This window comes from Prinia subflava, chromosome 4 (genome assembly GCF_021018805.1).
Source record: "Prinia subflava isolate CZ2003 ecotype Zambia chromosome 4, Cam_Psub_1.2, whole genome shotgun sequence".
Lineage (NCBI taxonomy): Eukaryota > Metazoa > Chordata > Aves > Passeriformes > Cisticolidae > Prinia > Prinia subflava.
The window spans coordinates 27,592,044-27,613,750 of NC_086250.1; positions in this window are offsets into that span (position 1 = coordinate 27,592,044).

Genomic DNA, 21,707 nt, shown 5'->3' on the forward strand with positions numbered 1-21,707 from the left:
GCAAAACAGAAACCAATGGACTGCCAGATATTGATAACCTCAAAAAATTGACTGGTCCGCTCTTCAGGAACTAAGTAGAAAGAGAAAAATATTGGTGGAGAAATAGCAGTTCCCCAATTTGACTGTACTTAGGACATAAATGCAAACTTTAATAAGGAGAAAATAAGGGAGAAAGAGTTAACTGAAAAATAATCTTTTCACGTAGAAAAAATATTGGACGATACATAGGAAGCAAAAATTGTATTTGTTTACAGACAGGCTTCCAAAAATAGCCAAAGATGACAGACTCACAAAAGCATGAAATGAGATACAACAAGAAAGTGACATGGTACATAACTAGAAGTCATTCAAGAGTATTTGTTATACTAGAAGATGAAAAAAAAGTTGGAACACAAATTAAAAAGGAAAAAGCAGCAACAGATAGTGATGAGAAGATCCAAGTTTACTGCTTTTTTGCATCTCTTTACTAGAGAGGCTAGCTACAATGTGGTAGCTAAAAACAGGCAGAGGGATAATATCTCAGGTTAATGCAGATAAGAGGTTAAAAACCAATTTGTTCAGTTATTGTATTTAAATACCTGTCTGAAGCAAATTCAGAATCATTATCCACTGTCTTTGAGGATTCGTGGGTGACTAGTGAGACACTGGGAAACTGGTAAGGGCCAACAGAAAGCTAGTATTTATACAGGAGAAAATGAAGAATTACTACCGAATTTCAAATCCCCTAAAAAGCACTGAAACAAGCAATTAAACAAAGGACTGTCCAAAAGCCCTGAAAAGAAAATAAGATGAACAACAGTCTGGGTTGACTTGTTGGGGAAAATCACACTAAAACAACCTGATTTCTTCCTGAGACAGGAGACTGATGAGTAGATATGTAAGTTATGGTAGACGTCAAATGCCATCTCTTCAGTAAGGTTTTTGACACCTTCTAGGAGAAAACTAAGGAAAAGTTTTGTGGGGGAATTTTTTTCAGGATGGTGAAACTGCTGGAAAAACATAGTTTAAATCTAACTACTGATGGCTGACTATCAAGCAGAAGACTATCTAAAACGTGCCTCTGCAGGGCATTACACCTAAGTCTGCTGTTCTCTGATGTGAGAGAAGGTGGCTTTTCATTAGCCACCTACATCACAGAACAGTGTAAAAATTAAAAAGCATATACCTCACTATTGTGAATTAAGAAAACACTGTTGTTTCAAAAATGCTGTGATGAGAGGTCAAAGAGCATAGAGATACACTCAAAAATAATCAACATCACTGGAAAATCTGCAGCTAAAATGGTGCGCAGAATTTTGAAGAAACTAAACAAAACTGTATGCCATTGGAGAATATATTGAAAGAGAAATAAGAATGTTCTTCAATAAATCATTTCATAAGAGTGAAAGAGGCAATTAGAATAATCATTTAAAAAAAAAAAAAAAAGGGCTATAAGGCTGTTTTTGAAACCAAAGAGAACAGTGACGATGGTGAATGTGCAGGATGTGGAATGTCCATTCTTTGGTCTTAAAGATGGACAAAAGTACATGAGGACACATGGGTTTTTTGGTCCAGCTCTGTTGAGGAGCAACAGACTAGGATGATCTTGAATTCAGTCTATCTTTTCATGTGATTGTAACATCAGAGAAGCATGCACGACATATGAGCTAATGTCTGACAAGAGAAGTTCCTAGCTTGTGTTGTCAGTTTTAAAGTAGCAGTGCCATGGACACTTTCCTAAACCTTATAACTAGACAGCAATTTCAAGTGCCAGGAGTCACAAATAGTGTATCACCTCTTTATCAGTTCATTCAATCATATCTGCACAGCATTTTTCTCTGCAATGGAGACACAGACCTGGAAATTAATTCATGCCTAGCAACTTCAATTTTTATAATCACAAACAGTAAGTGTGAAAAAAAGTATACTGTCTGAAGATAACATGGAGGCTTTCATTGCCCTTGCAGATGTTCAATTCTTGTTTCAACTCCCAGGAACTGGAAGTATCTTTATCAACTGGATGAACTGGCTACACTTTTTTATTTTATATTTTTAATAGTTCATTGATTTTCATCTTTGTCCTCTCACATATGTTGTTAAGCAAAAAGGGGCACAGAAGCAGAATACCTCTGCTGGGCAGGGCCCTGTGCACATATTACTGTCCCAATATTTTCAGCCTCTTCTCATTTCAATATCATAGGCTCATAGAACAGCTCATGCTGGAAAGGACCTTGTAGAGATCATATGGTTGACCTGAAATCTCACTCTGTCTTAAAATGCGCCATAAATCTGTCATCTTAAGACCTTCCCTCTTGTAACTTCTTTCCTTCTTTCCTCACAGAATTTCTTTGGCTGAAAAGCAGCATGGAGCTGAAGGGAGATGGGAGTCTTTCTGAATCATGGCAGATGTTTTCAATATTCTGTATTCAGTTCCTTTAAAAAACAGTTTAACTGGGCCACTTCTTAATCAACTGTTTCACATTTGCACCCTTAGCAGAGGTTTAGACTGACCTGTCCACAATGATATCCTAGCCTTTTTCCTTGGTAGTTAACAGATAATTTCAAGACAGCAATGTGCATGAAAACTCAGATGATTCTCTCTGAAGTCCGCTAGTTTGTATCCATCAGCAGGGTTTCCATTTGCCACTGCGCTGCCTGGCGCTTTCATTTTGGTCTGCCTGAATTTCATGTTTTGCTTCACCAAAGCATAAGGCTGGGGGCCAGTGGGGAATGGCAGAGGCACACAAATTTCAGGAGAGTGAGCTTCAAATAGTTGAAGGAAAGAGCAAGACCTACTGTAGAGGTATACCTGTCTTTGTTCCCCTCTGTGAGTCTGACACACATGCCCATGCTGATAAAGGCACTTCCAGATACCTACTGAATCAGTAGTTACACCAAGGGAAGGAGCAGGCCCAGCATGTGTTCACACTGTTCTGAGATTTTCGTATCCCTAAACCATGATTTCTTTACACGGCATTCTCCCTTTTGTTCATTTCCCTGCTTCCCTTTACTGTGTGAGAACAGAGGTCTGGGTAATCCATTTGTCATTTTTTCACTCTAGGTCTCAATTATTCTTTCTAACCAGCTTTTCTTCTCTGTCGGCATTCCCTCTTGGTCCTAACCTTTTGTTTTCTTCCATCTCCTATCTGCCTAAGACTGATTTAAATAAATCCACAGGGAAGAAATGTGAATGGGACTTTTGCCTGCAAAATGAAAAGCAGTTGCTCTACTGGCACTGCATTTCTATACCTTATGTGCTGCAGAAAGCTACATTCACATGGTCAGAAGGTGCATATATCTGGAGACAAGGAGGAAAGCTGACTGGAGCTTTGTGTCCCTCACAGAAGCAGCAGCTGGAACCATACCAACGAAAGGTGCTCAAATGACTCCTTTAAAATATCTCCATCAGCTGGAGCATTTAATACTGAGCATCATATGACAAGTGAAATGGGAAATCCCACATTTCAATCTCTTAAACTTTCTAATTAAGTATCTTTCTCTGCAATGTTCTTACGACTGCTTTTTCTGAACCTCCAATGTCTCTTTCAAACCTTTTTCACTGTATGTTTTGTCTCTCTCTCTAAGGCTTTGCTTCCCATATTTTGAACACTTCTCTGGCTTCTTAGCTTTTCCCTTCACCTTAAGCCTCTTGCAGCTTGGGAAGACTGAAGAGTTGTATCACTGTGCATTGCTCAACAATTGACATTCTCTGATTTGTTAACACTGTGCTGTTGTCAAACCAGGAGTGTTGGACAGACGAAGAATGTCTGCCCAAAACTGGAACAGCAAGGCACTGACCACAGGCCTTCATGTTCCTTGGAAATGGTTTGTAACTCTTAATTTTCAACCTGTGACTCTCCTTGCACTTCTCTGTGAAGTACAGTCTGAGGGCAAAAGGAGAGTAACACAGACAAGTGGGGAAGCTCCTTTTCCTGTGAAGCTGGCACTGTCCTGAATGGATACACAAGGACCTGTAACAGGGAATTCAGCAGGCAGCTTGGGACACTGCAGTGGTAGTTAGTCCAACAGCATTTTGTTTAACAAATAGATATAAACACACTCTTCAAGTTAAGTACACACTGATGAGTCCAAATTAGCTAGAAATTAGAACCCAACCACAGGATATTTTGCTATTACATATATATCTATGCTGGGACCTGTTTCTTTTCATTTCCATATGTTTATGTGTTTAAGAGGTATTCATAAGCAAATCCTCTCTCTCCTACATGCTTATTTTCTTAATGAAAATGTGCTGTAATTTTGTGCTTTAGAAGCACTGGACTTTTATCTGTAACATACGAGAATTTTTGATAATTTTCTTATTTCCTTGTTTCTGTACTTCTTTCTGCTTTTATTTTATTATTTAAGAGATGAAAAACTATCAACAAAAGATATTTAAGTGCCGTTTGAATGGATTATTATAACAGGAAGCAAGCCTACAAGTGACCTTACTATATGTTCCCAGCAAATACTAATGACTGTTTGTACGCATAATAAAAATAGATATGTATAAAATTTGTATATAGAGCAACACAGCAATGAAAAATATCCCTCTGGGACTTACACTGTTACTGTCTCAAAAAAATTCAGGTTCTCTTTTCACCACTAATTTAGCAGCACAAAACCCCAGAATCCTTGCAGTCCCACACTGTGCCTCAGAAATGGCTGTGTACACAGACTGTGTTTCTTTAATCAGTGTAAATTCACTCTGCAATTCTCTCTCCCCACTGCTGCCCCCTTGAGCAACAGCTTAATAAATAAATAAATAAATGAACAAACAAACAAATAAATAAATAAAATCGGATCAGCTACTCCCTGAGTCGAGTGCAGCCAGACATCCTCTCCAGGTCTTTAGGTAGATGAGCAACTGTGCTGACTCCAGTGACTCACATACTTGTAATTATGTGCACACAGGGAATCTACATCCTTAATTTGTTTTTTTGCCTCCTGTGGTGTTTAAATCATGAGTTGTGGGTTTGGGGTTTTTTTAACTTGCTTGTTGTTCTAGTCAGGTCTTGGCAAGTTTTCCTTTTCCCTGTTCTAGATGGCTTCTCAGGTGCTCCAACAAAGTGTAAGTTTCCCACCAGAGTTTTTAAAGAAGAAAGATTTCCAGAGTGAATATACTACATCAATAAATGAAACCCAACCTTTTAAAAATTACACTGTCAGAAAAACCCATTAGGCTTTAAAAGAGTTGAAGTAAACATTAGATTTTAATATCTACTGCTGCTTAGATTTTTCTGAACTGAAAATCCCCAATGAGCACTTAAAACTTCATTACTACACTGAAAGGTTGTGAAAGGCTATTTAAAGGTTTTCAATTTTGCTGAAGTCTAGAGGTTATTACAGCTGGAAAGAATACAAACCCTAATATTACATGGAATGAAAGGAATCAAATTTATGTTCTCACCTCCCCTGTAGTTTAATCCAGTTCTATTAGATTCAATGGAGAAAATCAGGGCAGGTTGAAACTTTTTAGGGGCTGATGAAAAATAATATTTGGTCATTGTAGAAAACATTTCTGTCTATTACTCACACTCTAAAGGATATTCCTATCTCTCAGTCCCACAATCACAACTTAGTGTTATCAGCTTCCTGCTCAGAAACCCATGGGATATGACCTGTGTCAGAGTCACACCAAAATTTCCACAATTACAAAAGAAAATTGAGGACATCTGACTTCATCTCAAACTGAGGTTATCTATAACTTGATATGCAATCTTGCATTATAAATATTTACAACTCTTTTCCTCCTTTACTTAATTTGGAAGAAACTATTGGGTGACCCAACATTATGGGCTATCATCATATTAGACAGCTATAATAGAAGCAGACCAAACAGTGCAGCAAAAATTAGAACAAAGAGGAACTTTTACACTCATCTACTGAGCAGTCCATCAGATTCCAGGTTTGGCCAGTCTCAAAGTGCTAAATAAAGAAGCACATGTCCTAGTCTGCAGCTGTGGCTGTGTGAAGACCTGCTCATCTCCAGCCTACTAGGACTGCAGAGATCAGCTGTCCATTTCTTTACATTTTGGCATTCTAGGTATCCCAAGGTCTCACAACTGAAAGAGGGAGGTCCCCAGCTACAGAGATTTATGCCAATTTGTGTTATTTTAGCATAAAACAATAAAAAGAACTCAGAGTTCTGCTTGGTACAACACACCTGGTGCCTTTATTCTGACACCTCTATCTTGAACCCAAATATTTTCATTTATCTTAAAACTTACTGAGTGCTAATTGCTTAAATGCTTGTACATGACTAAAATTATGTTGAACTATATGCTAGAAGGTAAAAACCCCCAACTAAATAGCACTCTGCATTTAAAGAATGCTCTTTATAGACTATTGTTCCTTTTAAGAGGAAAATAAAATTACTAGATTGTCTTTAAATGGCTGAAGCATATCATCCTCTTTGACATATCAGCCATGGCACAGTTGAGAAGGAGAGAAAAAAGAAATCTTGGTGATTTTTCTGTCTTCATTTGCCTTCTACTTTGGGACAGAGCAGGAAAGTCAGCCCACAAGGTGGCTGTGCGATATGCTGGTTATCTCCCTCCTGGAAAGACTGCTCTTGGGAGTATACAGCATCTATTCAGACTCTCCACTGCTGCTCCCCCACCATGCTCTCAGTAACACCAGTCCAGAAGATGAGTACTTGCCACCAACAGCACTAGCCTGAAGAGAGCTTTGTACACAACACTGTTCCTCAGTGAGATGTTCAGTTCGGGTACTAGAAGTTTTGACAGCCGTAACCCAAGGCAATCTGTGCCTCTGACTTCTTCCCCCAACTCTTTGCATCACCATTTAGCCCTTAACGCCTTCAGAAATCACATGATTCACACAATTCACACAAGTCATGTGCATGAATCACCAAGCAGGCATTAAGTGCTTCAGGGAGTTACAGAGCAAAGAAGCCAGATGGGATCTCCAGAGGTGCTCTGGTGCAGCTTCCCCCTCAAAGGGAGTCCATCAAAGGAAGGAGGCTCAAAATCTCTTCAGCTTGAGTATTGGATCTCTGGCATGGAGATAGGACTGTCTCTGCAGGCCTTTGGGAGGAAAAGAAATACATATTTTCATACAGGAAATACAGGAGGATCTCCAGCTGTAAGGTTGGAGAAAGTCATACATTTCCAGCAATTATTTCCTGTCTTGAAAGCCAGAAGGTATATGAATAGGCAGAAAGATATTATCAACTGTGCCCAATGAGCAATAGTGGTTTTAAGACACAAATTACTCTTCAAATTCAAATCTTAATATCGTTCACTTGGGAGAATCACAGCTTATACTTAATATGTGGACAGAAACTTATGTTGCCACTGGCTGCAACAAAAATCACTTATTCAACTCAGCATTTCAAAATATTCATCAACATTTCAGAATTATTGCATCTGCTACATCATTATAATATGTCTTTAAATTTTTATTAAGTAACTAAGGTTTGCAGCACTTGTTGGCAGGAGAGTTAATTTTCATATTTTTGCCATATAGTAAGTGCCAGAGCACAGAGCCTGCACTTTCCATTGCTTGTTTAGAGACAAGATATAAAAAGGCATTAATTTCTTAAATATTGGCATGTGTGCATTTTTCACCATTCCTGTAAAGGTCAGTGAATGTGCTGTCAGTGGAATAGAAGAAAATAAGTGCTCCTTTGCCCAGGAAGGCAGGTGTTGTTTGAATCATTCTTGTTAGGCAATATTCATCTTCCCTTGAATTTATTACTTGTGTCAGCATCAGCAACAATAAATCAGGCACAAGCTGCTTGTCTGCATGGACAATTCTGTTATCTCATATTGTGGGAAGCCAACAAGGAGGAGGAAATTACACTTGTGTGGGTGATACAGGTATGCATGTTCCCTCGGGGAGGGTATGAGGACATTGCTTGTCCCAGCTCCCACCTACTCCAGTGCCAGAGGAACCAAATATGAGTTTCATGCCATGGACTTCTTTGCCCAGAAACTTCTCAGCTGTGGAGTCCAGGTGAAGTTAGTATAAAATCAGGTTTTGAGAAACTCTAACTTATAAACAGCACCTTGGGATCACAGCGGAATACAAACTTTATTTTAGCGTATTTTGAATGCACATCCTATAGTACCACACAAGGATCACATTAATTTTCAGTCCTCAAAGGTACTCAGGTCTTTAGGGAAACCAGAGCTTTGCACAGCTAGATCTGAGTCTAACCCTGTGCCATGCTGCTGTCAGTGACAGCCTATCCAGCAGCAAGTGTTCTTTTAGCCTGGCACGGTTTCAGGTCTTTGTTCTTTACCTAGAGCCCCAAGTGAGCACAAATCAAGTTATGAAGTCTGAGAGGTTTTTTGAGGAGGAGGTATTTAATCTGGTTTTGTTTATTTGGTTTCAGTTTAATTTTAGGCTTGTTTTGCTTTGTTTTTATGCCTCCAGTGGGTTTACTGTTTTAAAAGAAGTAAAACAAGGAATGTCTCTGCTGACACCCTATTATAATTTGCAAGTAAGAAACTTTGTGTTTTATGCTTCTATCTCCTGATTAAACTGAGTTGATAGATGCACAGTTTCAGGCTACCTTCCCTGTCACTTATGGTGTTTCCAGAATATGGTCCCAAAATACCCACTTTGGAATGAACAGGGGCTGAATGGTTAATAAATGCAAAAATGTGTCCCAGCTTTAACCACAGACTGCAGCAGACACATACCTCTGTAGCTCCCTCAGAGAAAAGTGGTAAAACTTACAACACTTCAAATATTTCTTCAACCAATTTTAAAATGGCATACACACACTCACACAGAGAAATGCAAATGCAGAAGCGTTACTGGGCTGACTTTATAACACAAAAATCCATCAACATTAACTACATAAATATCCTTTTTACTGGAGGACCAACAGTTTCTTAAACCCATTCAAACGCTTTGAATGTTTCTCTCATCAATACTCAAACAGTACTTTAAGTAAGCGCAGAGAGAGGTCTGAGAATGCATCCAGGATGAGACTGGGGCTCCACACTCAGTCTGGAGTATACATTTTGTTAACTCAGGACACAGATTCTCTGTGTTATGATGTCACACAGGTTCCAGGGTGGGACTTGGAGGGGCATGACTTCAAGGGGTTAAACATATAATGATGACATACTGAAGTTTATAAAGCTAATGTTTAAATGGAATTTAGTTGATTAATGAGGTCTCTCATTTGAAGTCACTAAATTTTTTTCTAATCTTACTTGCACAGTCTGCAGTACTTTCAAAGACAGCATCAGCTCATTATGAATAATCACAGAGTGTTCATGAAAGAAGAGTACACTGAAAATGACAAAATCCCCGAGCTATTAATGTGCAAATATTCAAAGTAAAGTGAAAATTATTTATAAAAAACACTCTGAAATGTTGTAATGTCATTTGTACAATTTCAGAGTGGAAAAAAATAGAGAGAGAGGATACAATCTTACTTTTTATCTTTTTCTAATATTTGCTATGCCCAGGATTAATTTCAAGGAAAATGTATAAATTCTTTTTAGACAGCTGCTACTTTGAGACTTAAAAAAATGTTCAGAGAAGTCAATTTATTTAAAAGAGTAAGAATATAAACACTGCATAATTGGCTGTTAATGATATTGTAAATCTGTTTCTTACAAAACATATTTAACTGCTAATTTTAGAACTTATCATTGGATTTACATTAAAATATACTCTCTCAATTTTTATTCTAATGTTCAAAGCTGTCCTTTTTGCTCTGTAAATATATTGATACAGAATCATTGCAATAACCTGTGTTTTTAAGTTTATGTCTTTCAGGTATTAATAAAGAGAAAGACAGCATATGAATGTGAAAATACCAAATTTCACAAAATCAAGGGACGTTCCTTTCCACATGACGAACATTTAACTTACAGAGGACTTGATAAATAAAAGGTATCCTGGAAGCAAAGAGTAGGTTTCAGCTTGCAGCTTTTGGTAGCAGGCAGAAGGCTTATTAAGGCACACAGAGTTACACCAAATGAAACAAGGATCTGGTCAGGGTTTGTCACGGTTGGAGTAACACAAGTTGCAGCCTTGAGAGAGAAAAAAAAAAGAAAATATTTGAAGCCCACAAAAATAAACAGTTTGCTGAGTTTTACTGTCATTAAGATGTTTGCTGGCATTTGTTGGCTTATCTGGCAGTCAGATCTAATACTTGACACTATCACTTGACATGCCCAGGTGTAAGGATCAGATTTCTAGGTTTTTTTACTTCCCAAACACAGTAAGTATGCCTTGATGCAGATCTCCACCTTTCCACCATGTTTCTTAGTGAAAGAAACAAAAGAAAGGAGGGGTATGAAGGGTTGTAATTTGGAACTTATTTTAGATGGTATAGGGTTACCAAGACCTTTGAAATACTTTCTGGGTTCCATGTAACACTGTTTCTTCAAAGCAATTAATAACTTAAATTAGTGTTGCTTGAGAACATTTCAAGAACAATTTTTCTGTAAATTAATTTCTTGTGCATTTTAACTGGTTTTGGCTGGCAGTAATTTAATCAGAATCTGTAATCTTCTATCAGTTATCATGCCAACCGGTAATGTTACTTTATACTTCAGTGGAGTTCCCAAGTATGCTTCCAGCCTATTGAGAGAACAGATTCTAGGTGCTGCTTGTCCTAAACCTCATGTTTCAGTGTCTGAAAAGCAAAGAGATTATTGAAATAAATCAATGTCAGCTTCAAGTGTTCTATTTTTCTCATTATATTCATTGAGGATAACACATTCTCACAGAATCATTAGGTTCTATATTCTATTGTTAGTTTTTTCATGTTGCAGCAGAGATTGTTTTGTGGAAAATATGTAGATTACCTAAATAGGAACATATCTGTCTTCTGAAAGTATGAAATAACTTAGGAAAAAAAAATCCTGATTGTGTAGACCAGTTGTGTAAAAATATTGTTTCCAGCTGTAATTTTTATTTGTTGTTTCTGGCACTTTAAAATGGGCTTTTGCCACAAATCCTAGGTGGAATGTATCAATCTTTCTGTCATAAAGTAAAACAATGCTTTACCCCTTTTGTGTGATCCTGATGCTATAATATTTTTTAATTAATATTACCATAAAATTCATATTTCTTCTACTTCCTCCTCCACATCCCACTCCCAATTTTCTCTCAGAATAAGAAGGTTACTGTTTCTGTCTGCTACCAACATAAATCAATTCCTAGCAAATAGTGTAGTGTGATATCTATTAACTTGTCACCAGGGATAAAATTTATTTAAAAGTTAAGAAGTGTTTTGCCATATAAAATTCTACCCAGTGCTGTAGCGAGTAGTGTACACTTCCATAATAAAGTCCTTTTTCAGGCATCCCTGCTAGAAATGCTATCTCCTGATCCTGGAATACTGAAAGAAATTCACAAACCATGAACCTCTTTAGTGATTAGTGTCTCGCGAGTAACTGTAACTTTTCTGGACGGGTTGCCTTTCATTATATCAAACAGATTTTCCATTGTTTTTTTCTCTCCCTTCCTTTTTCCCCTGTTTTCCCAGGGAGTAACAAGCAAGTAGATCACATATTTTGGATAAGAAAAATAAAGAACATGTGAATAGTGCAAATAACTTTCTGATAAAAATCACAGCATGAAACAGCTAATTGCATTTTTCTTTTCTGTGGGCTTTAGAGTAATTTGATTTTAGTTGTACAAATATGAATGAATTTGTTAATCAACTCTGGCATGTCCAAAACTGCATATAAATCTTCTGGTATTTTCTAAGCTGATTTGAGAAACTATTTTTTTGGAGGAAATACCTCACTTCACAGGTGTATAGAATAAAATAGGGTAAAATATGCATTATGTCATTTGTTTTTCAAGTCACAGTGCTTCTATTTTTCTGTTTTTATCAGTTTATTAATATCTAATAAAAAAGAAAAAAGGAAAAAAGATGCAGAAATCACAGGTAAAACAAATGAAAATAAACCAGTATTTCAGCATATGACATGCAAAAATGGAATAAAAGAGTTCATCTCCAAAGACATACATTAATCTTTTCAAATATAACAAGCATAAAGAAAATAGTTGGCATTTCATGTTAGAGATCACTTTAAAATCCCAACCATTGGTAAAGAAGAAAATATCATTGTATTTTTCAAGTTCTATGAACCACCCTCTGTTAACTTCTCCTCAGAGATATGTTGGATAGGTCATTTAGGAGTTTTGCATAAAATGGAATGTTTCAGATTTCCCTTATCTAAGTATGATTTATTTAGGCACTAAAATTGCTATTGAAAACCATTTTGCATCGTTAGCCAGTATTACTAAATCGTTCAGCATGCTTGGAAAACACAACCCAGGGAAAACATATGTTCATGTGAAGCATTTTTGAGAAGCTGTTATAAAGAGAGTTCCAGTACATAAACCCATAACTCCCGCCTGTAAAATAATATATGCAACAAGTAGGCCAAATCTTGATTATATATCAGATATTAAAGCCACAATTTTGGTTGATTTTGCCATGTAGTAATTATGCCATCTGTGATGGAACCCTTTAAACTCTTCTACATCTTCTGTATAAAGTGAGAAAGCACCATTTTATGGTTTGTTTTCATTTAATATTTAGCTTTTGGTTTAGACAGTCCCAGTTCATGATTTCTGGCCTGGCCTAGGAACAAGGAGTTCTCAGGTTTTTGTCTCAGCCCCCAGACCTCTGGCCACTAACCATACTGCAGCTCTGGGATGAGCTCCCTAAGTCACTGTGGCAATCAGACCAGAAACCTGCCAGCACCTCCAAAGAATTTCTGTTAACAGACTGTGGTGAATACATATCTTCCAATCTCATAACAGTCAAGCAAGGCAAGAACTAAAATAAAACAATTTTACAAGCAATGAGTCACCAGCTTCTCCAAAAACCCGTATTGATTCTTTGCTGGAAAAAGACAGGAGATCCAAAGCTATGTGCTCATGTTCCTTTGTCTATATGACCAAAGGTCTTTAAAAAACAATAGGGGGTCCTTTCCAGATATCCAGATAATTAATTGGCATAATTTATGCCTTGCAGGTTTTTGCAAACCTGCAAATCAAAAGACAGGGCATTTCCATGATGTCACAAGGATCGAAGTGGGCATTTAGAGGCAGGTCTGTCCAATCAGTTCCTGCTCCGTCCATCTGTCCTTTCCAATGGCTCACTCCTGGACATGAGTCAGTGTGTCCCTTCTGCTGCATTTGTGTCCATGTGGTCAGGTGGGCTGGAGGAACCTGACTCAGCTGGAGAATGTCCTCTGGAAGAAAATAACCAAGAATATTTACTTTCCAGCCTGCTTCACTTCTTTCTTGGAATAAAACAGCTGTGCCAGCATGGGACTACAGGGTGAGGAGACAGGCACAAAACACAGGGAAAGAGCCAGCAGCAAGGGCAACTGCTGCTTGTGCTGGTGTGCCCACCAGGAAATTGCTCACCACGCTGTGCCCACAACACCCGGCCTTGGCACCGACTCGATTTTTATTCTCCTCTCTCTAAGTGAAGTTCTGTCTCTTTCATTTTGTTTCTCAACAAGCAATTACTCAATGTGCAAAGCTCCACTTAGCACTATCATCTCTTTTGCTTTCTGCAGAGGGAGAAGCTCTAGCACGTGCTCAGGCAAGCCACCAGAAGTAACCATCCTTCCATCCAGTCAGTGGCATCAATGAGGTCATAGCTGCTGCCAAACATTTCTTCATTGCCTTGATCCACCAGCAAAACAAATCTCTCACAAAACCCAGTTAAATATAACAAACCCACCATTCATCTTCCTCTCTGAAAGATATCTCAAGGACTTTTGGAAATTAATCTCAATGATCATTAAGCATCTTTCATCACAAAGATCAGTCTCACCAGCAGGTAGCACATGCAGGTTGTCAAGGAGGTACCCTTGCAGAGGGAAGAGAAGGGTGTTGAAACCTTCATGAATGAAGGACCCTTCTGTCTTGGGTTGAAAAATGTAACCAGGAATGTGTATTCTATTTTCATCTGTTGAAACCAGTTGGGAGATATTGCTCTTGCACCCATCCTTCTCCTGCACCCATCCTCCTCCGAGGGACATCACCTGTGAATGGGCCATTTAAGGCCTCTCACATGACTGATAACATCACCTCATTCCATTGTGAGATGCCCCACCCAGTGGGAGGAGCCAAAGCCTTTCCACCGGCATAAAACCTGCAGTCCCAAACACTAATGCAGCCGGTTTTCCACTGAATTCTTGGAGGAATCCATCTCGCCAGCACTGGACTCTTTTTTCTATAAGATCATCTTTACTTCACAGAGCAACATCTGTTGCTCCAGGAGGACTTATTTGGACTGCTTCCAACACCCTGACAACGGGGTGTTAGGTTTTATCTCTGACTCTGTCAGGGTTTTCTAGGACTTTTGTTTGCTTGTTTGTTTTTTGTACTACTGCATTTGTAATTTTTTTTAATATTCCTAGTAAACAACTATTATTCCTATTCCCATATTTTTTGCCTGAAAGCTCCTAATTGCAAAAAATTGTAATAATTTGGAGGGAGGGGTTTTTACAATCTCCATTCCAAGAGAAACTCCAGTTTTCCCACACAGATACCTGTCTTTCCAAACCAAGACACCTTCCCGAAGCACTTTCCTTTATATTACACGGGTCCTCCATGGCAGAAGGGAGCTTGCATGACTTGGTCCCTTCAGCATGGGCAGGAAGGATCCTACCAGCAACACTTTGCAAGGCAATTTGCATGCACTAAGCAGTGCTCTAGCAGGTATCCACTCATCACTTTAGAATTATTACCAGCACAGAGAGCTAATTTGAAATAGCCACAAGCAGTGAGAAAATGCTCAGATATTTCAGTGTCTCCATTGCCTAATTTTCAGACATGCTGTGGAGGTAAAGAAGAAGTGGGATACCTCAGGCCAAGAGCAAGTTGCTGCCAAAAAGTTTTGCAGTATAAAATAACTCTTTTGGTGTCTGATCGGTCCCCACAGCACCGATCAGACAGAGACAACAGACAGCTGATGAAAAGTACAACACTTTTTCACCTAACCTGTGAGTCATCAAAACATTTTTATGTCCTGACTTCTGGTGAGAATAACTCCTAGACAAAGTTGACAATGATAGGCATACCGTGTTTGCTGGAGACTATCACCTCTCAATATGGACACAAGAAAAATGTGTCCATATTGAGACTCATGGAAATACCAGCACAGAATGAACCTCCACAAAACAAACTGAAAGGTTTTCTCCTTCCCGATGGCACAGCAGGCTGGCTTGCTACAGCTGCTTAGGCGCTATTTTTGTATCACATCACTCAAAACACTGCATCTCACTGCAGAGAGGGGTGTTGGGCAGCAGGATGAAAGGCTCAGGTGCTGTGTCTAAGGAGCTGTTTTTAAAGAGCCATGAATTTAGCATAGCTGCACAGAGCAAAGGAGGGTTGCTGGCTGATGGGATGCTCTCTGCCATTAATTAAAGTCTGTTTACTCAGGGATCATATCCCGATGCAAAAGAAGAGAATTATTTTTAGAGAGATTTCACCTTTATTGCCATTGAATGAAATTAACGTTAGCTGAATGGCTCACTTGGAAACATAAAAAGCAAAAGCATCTTAGAGAGCCAATTACAAGCATAAGGTCTGGAATGGCTCTCACCAGCAAGCAGTAGCTACTGGCCCTTGTGAAACGACTCCACAATGCCCTCTCTCTCTCCCTTCCTGCTGTTGAATTTGCTGGCTTGTGATTCTGCAAAATGGCTCATTTTACTACAGACAGCAAGGATAATTAACTCACTGTCCAAGCTGACTAAAGCTGTCCATGTTCATGCAATGGGCAGAATGGCTAAAACCTGAAACCTACCCCTTTGAGTGAAATGATTATACATTATTTATTCAGAGTTGTTTGCCTGGTTTTAGAGTGTATGTTTTGATGAGCTGAAGATGTACCTTTCCGTGATGAAACCAGGCAGTTCAGGGACAGCTTTGATCTTTGGATGCCTTCTGTCCAGCAAAAGGATTTTGCAAATAGTAACCTTGAAGAAAGCTGGCTTTCAGCCATGAGCAGGAAAAAGCAAATATTACATGTCAGTTGAGAATTTAATAGAGAATTTGGGGGTAAGACTTTTAATATAAAGCAAATTTGTGAGAACTGGATTTTTCTGTCATGTTTCAATTTCTGATGTGCAAAGTGAAAATGGAACAGATTGGCTTAGGTTAGATTGATCCATGCAGGACTAATTCAGTTTCCTAAATACAATTAAAATACCTTGTCTCAGGACGGTTCAACATTAATCTTTCCTCAAGCTGCCACAGTGATTTACAGGAGCAGCAGTTCATTCTCTTCTGAGACAGATACCTGACAGACCTCATACCTCACAGTCCACACTGTTTTCTAAATGAGATAAGGCAAAATAAAGCCATCACTTCACTGAATTTCATTTTGATATATTATCTTTGGTTAAATCTGAAAATGCAGGGAAAGTTGGGATAAGAATTTAGGAATCCACCTGCATGGTAAGATAAAAATCTCTTTGTACCAGGATCTGCAAAGTACAGAAGTAGATTTTATCAGGCCCTTCAGAGTGCAGAAGGAGATCATACCTGGCCCTCCAGGCAGGTTTTAAACCACCTGGTTCTTTGGAAATGAATGGCTGCTGTGGGTAAATTTGGAGAACCATGACAGTGATGCATAAACAACATCCCAGATCCCTCAAGGTGGACCAAGTAAACAAGCTCAAGGTCCATTGCACATACTTTTACATTGCAAGACTTCAGTGCAGAAATCATTCTCCATGATTGCCAAAGGTGTGATTTTATTGCTCTAAAAGTGCTCTGAATTGTGCCATTCAAGAGGAAAGGCAGCAGCTCTCCCCTCCAAACAGCTTTGCACGGCTGGATACCTTACCGCTGAATACTTTCCTTTTTCTTTCCAGCACAGTTTCAAAATTGATCCCTTCTCTTTCAATAAGCTCAGGATTTGAAGGGTGCAGCTGTAGATGTAACAACCAGTTTTCAACACTGAAAATGTAAGAGTGGAACAGTATACACTTAGAAGTAGAGTTTCAACATTTCACTTTCACAGAACGGCTATTTTTTCTAGGACACTAATGAGGAGAAGCTTGAATAGGAAAAAAAAAAATAGATACACAGGTGATAGAGAAACTGCAGAGTTTCACTCTTTAGTGAAAGCATATTAATGCCAGCCTGGTGTTACTCTGGCTGCTGGCTGAGCTGAGTTTCTCTGACCACTTCCACTGGACTGTCCTGGGAGAACAATTTGGACAGGGCAGTCAGCTGAAAACTTCCAATTGATCTTTCAATTGATCTTCTATCACAGGTATATAAAAACATTCAGTGGTTTGGGGGTATGTGTTACAATTTTAGAAAAATATCTGAATAAATGGTAGTTCCTCTATTCTGGTGCTAGCTTTGAATCTATGCACACACACACACACATGTGCTCCAGCACATTTTGTTCACAAGATAAGAAGCTCAGAGATAAACAATTGCCTTCTTTTCACTTCAGCTATACCACAAGCAAAGACAAGTACATAATGCAACAAACTCCTGAGCAGTTTGATTCCTGGAGTACACTGATTGCACCAGCTGAAAACTTGGAGGGAAGCACTTGTTTTCTCTTTCCTTGAGGCAGAATAGTCCTCGTTTCTTCCCAAGGATTTTTTTTTCTTTAGGCTATGTGGATCATTAGAAATGAGCTAATTGTAAGAAGGTTTTAAAGACATTTTATAAAAATAGTGATTACTTTTAGTGTAATCAATACCATATGAGAGGCTATACACTACACTAGATGGAGTTGTTAGGCATTATGCATGAATAAAGAAATTTCCCTTGCCTAACACATCTACCTCCTAGCTTCTCACTGCAGGTAGCTTTTCTAACTTCCACAATGTAGTAACTTTCTAAATTTTCATCACAAAATCACAGAACAGCCTGTGTTGAAAGGGACCTGAAGGATCACCTAGTTTCCAACCCCTGTTGAAACTAGACATATAATTTCATCCCTCTTGCTGAATTTTACATTTCTAGGCCCTGGGCAGGGACAACTTTTATTTTTAAAGTTTTTCCTGGTCACAGCTTAATGTTCTGTGCAAGTTCAGCTTCATGTGCACCTGCTGATTCAAAGAGTTATGTAAAACTAACTTATTAATAAATATGTTTTTCTGTCCTTCTCACTTATTCATTGCAATCACAAGAGAAAGTTAGTTTTATCAGAAAAAAAATTTAAAAATATAGCAAGAAAAAATGACAAATCTCAAAGAGATCACTTTTAGAGATATAAATTTTAAATCATGATTATCCATTGATGAATGCAAAGGAATTCTATATTTAAAGTCCTACTACTTGTGGCCTTGTACTGTGCTTTAAATAGTGCCTCTCCAAAGGAGCTTATTGGAACACGTCACAGTGGGCATCATTCTGATTTCTCTTGTGTAAATACTGTGATTGACAGATGCGTGCTGATATTCTCTAACTCAAAATTTATTTCATCATTTTCACTGCATTAGTCCTTGCTTCAATTCTGCTTTAATTTACCTTCTAATTATTTTTAATAGTATGTAGGCTGGGGAAATGGGAACTCCTGCTCTTCCTGTATCCAGATTTTGCAGAAATCCCTTGAAATCACTCAAGATGTAGAAAAAAAGTTACATTTGATAGCAAATTTGAAATGTCTTACCCAGAAGAGATAGTGTGCTATGTTTTGCTGCCTTTTGTCTCTATTTCTGGGGAAAGCAAAAGAAAACCTGGCTGGTCCTTGACTTTCTGGGTTAAGAGGAAATGTTAGAATTTTGTTTCAGTTTCGCTGAGCCTGCAACCAAGAGAAGAAAAATATTGGAATAAAGGGACTCAGAAATGGGAAAAAAGTTAGAGAAGGTATCTGAAACCTGCAGTGTCTCTGTTCTAGATCAGTCAGTGCATGGGAAGTTTTCTATCTTTCTTTTGATTGTCCAGTATTGCCTGATAATGTATAAGATGCTATTACTTTTGTACATACACTTTGTACACTGCTTAAATAAAACAGCTGGAATTCAAATCTGTTAAATAAGGTTACCAAGTAAAACATTTACAATTCATCTTGCTAATTATAGACACGATGAGAAGTGAATGAGCTGCAGTGTGAAACATTTCACTTTTTTTTCATGCAAGAAATCAATGTCAGGCGCTATGAAGGATCATCATGGGCTTGAAAAGAGAGAACAGCCTTCCCCTATGGTCCTCCATACCCAGAGAAAGACAAGCAGCGTGTGCAGTCAGCACACTTTATCACTAAGCAGCATCTTCAAATGTCAAACTTATTTACTGAACTTACTGTTCTATGTTATCTCTTACAAGCAATGCAAAAGAGTAATATGCTTTCTATAGATTAATCCTCGTAATTCTACTCTGCTTATTCACAGAGATAACTCTCACTCACTTTGTCTTCTCATTATCTAAACAGACATGCCTTTCCTTAAGTCATCAACAGAGGTCATCACACAAATGCCCTTGTGGAATATTCATTAATCAAACAACTAATTTGAAATGGATCTTCAAAGCATTATTCATTCCCCGTCATTCTTCATACATCAATTTAAATGCTTTATGTGTATAATGATTAGGTTGATGTTTAATTAATTGTGAAAATATGAATTAAAGCTAAATTACAAGACAAATTATTCCACAGCACACAAAAAACCTTAATTCTGTACTGTTAGGTTTCAAAATCTCATCAAGTTTCCATAAACACCTTTTTCAGTTTTTTACTATGTGGTTATAGCAGATCGCTTGGCTATATTGTTTTCAAAAGTTTATAGGCTCAGTGCCACTAATTTACTTCTGCAAATGGCAGAATAAGCAAAGGTTAATGCAAGTACGCATCATCTACTTGTAATTAAGAATAAATAGGGTATTTACTATTTGAGAGGCAACTTAGAAGGCCCAAGACAGAGGGAGATGCAATAGAGATGTTCTACTTTGGCTTCAGAATTTATTTAATTTCATGAAGCTATTAGATCTAGTAATTAATATATCAGAGATTACCAAAAATAAACCACCAGCTATAGAGTAGGAAGTAGGTGATACACTATGTGATATGTCTTAGACATGGCAAAAGTCAGATGGTTTTATGACAGAGTAGCGTCCAAATTGCAGCATGTGAGTTACATCTCTGCTATTTACAAACCAATGACTCCATGTTTCAACTGGATAAACCATTATTTATGTTACTTCCTACAGGTTTTCACACATTGTTGCTCTTGCAGAATGGATATTGCTTCTAAATGCCAGGAGGGCATTTCATAAATGGATGGCTGATCTCAGTATATTACATTACATTGGTAAGCCTGCTGCTGAAATATGTAAAATGACAATACTGATTGTACTGTAACAGTAACAAGCTTATTTACAAAAAGAACTTTCTCAATTTACAGGTGAAAAATAGTCAAAAATTTTTATGTAATAAGAATTAGAACAACTTAAAAAAATCTATTTCAGTGCATGTGAAATGTATATATAAGAACACTTGTAGAGAGTATATATATATATGGCTAAAGAGGTCCAAGAGAATGATTCATGATTAAATAATAGTTCTGGAAGGTAATAATGCCATTTAATTATTATTTTAAAAGTAAATATAACATTTAAACAGGTTTATTACAATCCGGTTATTTAATGGAGGTAGGCAACTCAGATTAAAATCTTTCTCTACTGCTCACAAAATGAATATGAAAAAACCTTTAGAAAAGGCATCATATTGAATCCACCCAGAATCAGAATAGGGAATGCATTTTACAGGACGGTGTGACAGCAATTGGTCCCAGTGTGTCCAGGCAGTAAGCACAGGCATTTGTTCTGAGCCTGACTTGTTTTGAGTTCACATGTACAAGATTTAAACCCACATCCTTTTGGTCTATCCATATGCACTATCACGCCAAATGAGCAATTAAGGTTCAATTAGATATATGCTTATATGTGTTGTATGATAAGGCTGCATTATTAAATGAATGATGCCTGAAGGAGAAGCAGTAAGATATAAACCAAGCTTCTCAGAATGGGGCAATTTTTTCTTTTTTCTTTTCAAAAGCTTGCCTGAGCCAGTATAAGGTGTCTTCCTTATTTGTATGGTTCAACAATGAGAAGTGCTGACCATCTACATCTCTCACTAATTCAGAATTAGATGCACATCCAGTAATAGACCAATTCTCTTATATTTACTTTCTGTAAGCAATCAAGTAAACCCACCAACTTTTACAAAATACTGCTGTTTTATCGGCAAATCCTTGAGCGCACAGACCCAAGCCACCAAAGAAATATGAATATTAAGGATGTTGACTTTTGGTCAAGATGAAATTTCAGTTCAAATCATTGTCAAAATACAATGCAGAAAATAAACATAGTCAAGCAGGATTTCATTCGTTTTCCTGGGGAGAGTTCAGTTGAGGTTTTCAGATGAACCAAGAATCTTCAATCTGTTCAACTGTCTTGAATAATAAGTACCTTCCCACCCTCCCTTTTTTTTCCTTCCTCCTCCTCCCCATATGAGATAACAGCTTTATGGTCTACAAGCCACTGATGATAAGAAGAAGCAGTGTCTAAATCCTGCTTCAGTACATCACATCCCTTGCCAGGTGAAAAAGCAACATTAATAAACCTGGTCTCATCCTAGTCAAAGCAGATATCATTCAGAAAAATATAAATACAGCAAGAGGGATGGAATCATATGTCTAGTTTTCAGTGATTTATTTATGAAACTCCTAGGGGACATAGACATACAAAGGTCTCAAAGCCATCATCTGTGGTAAATAGTA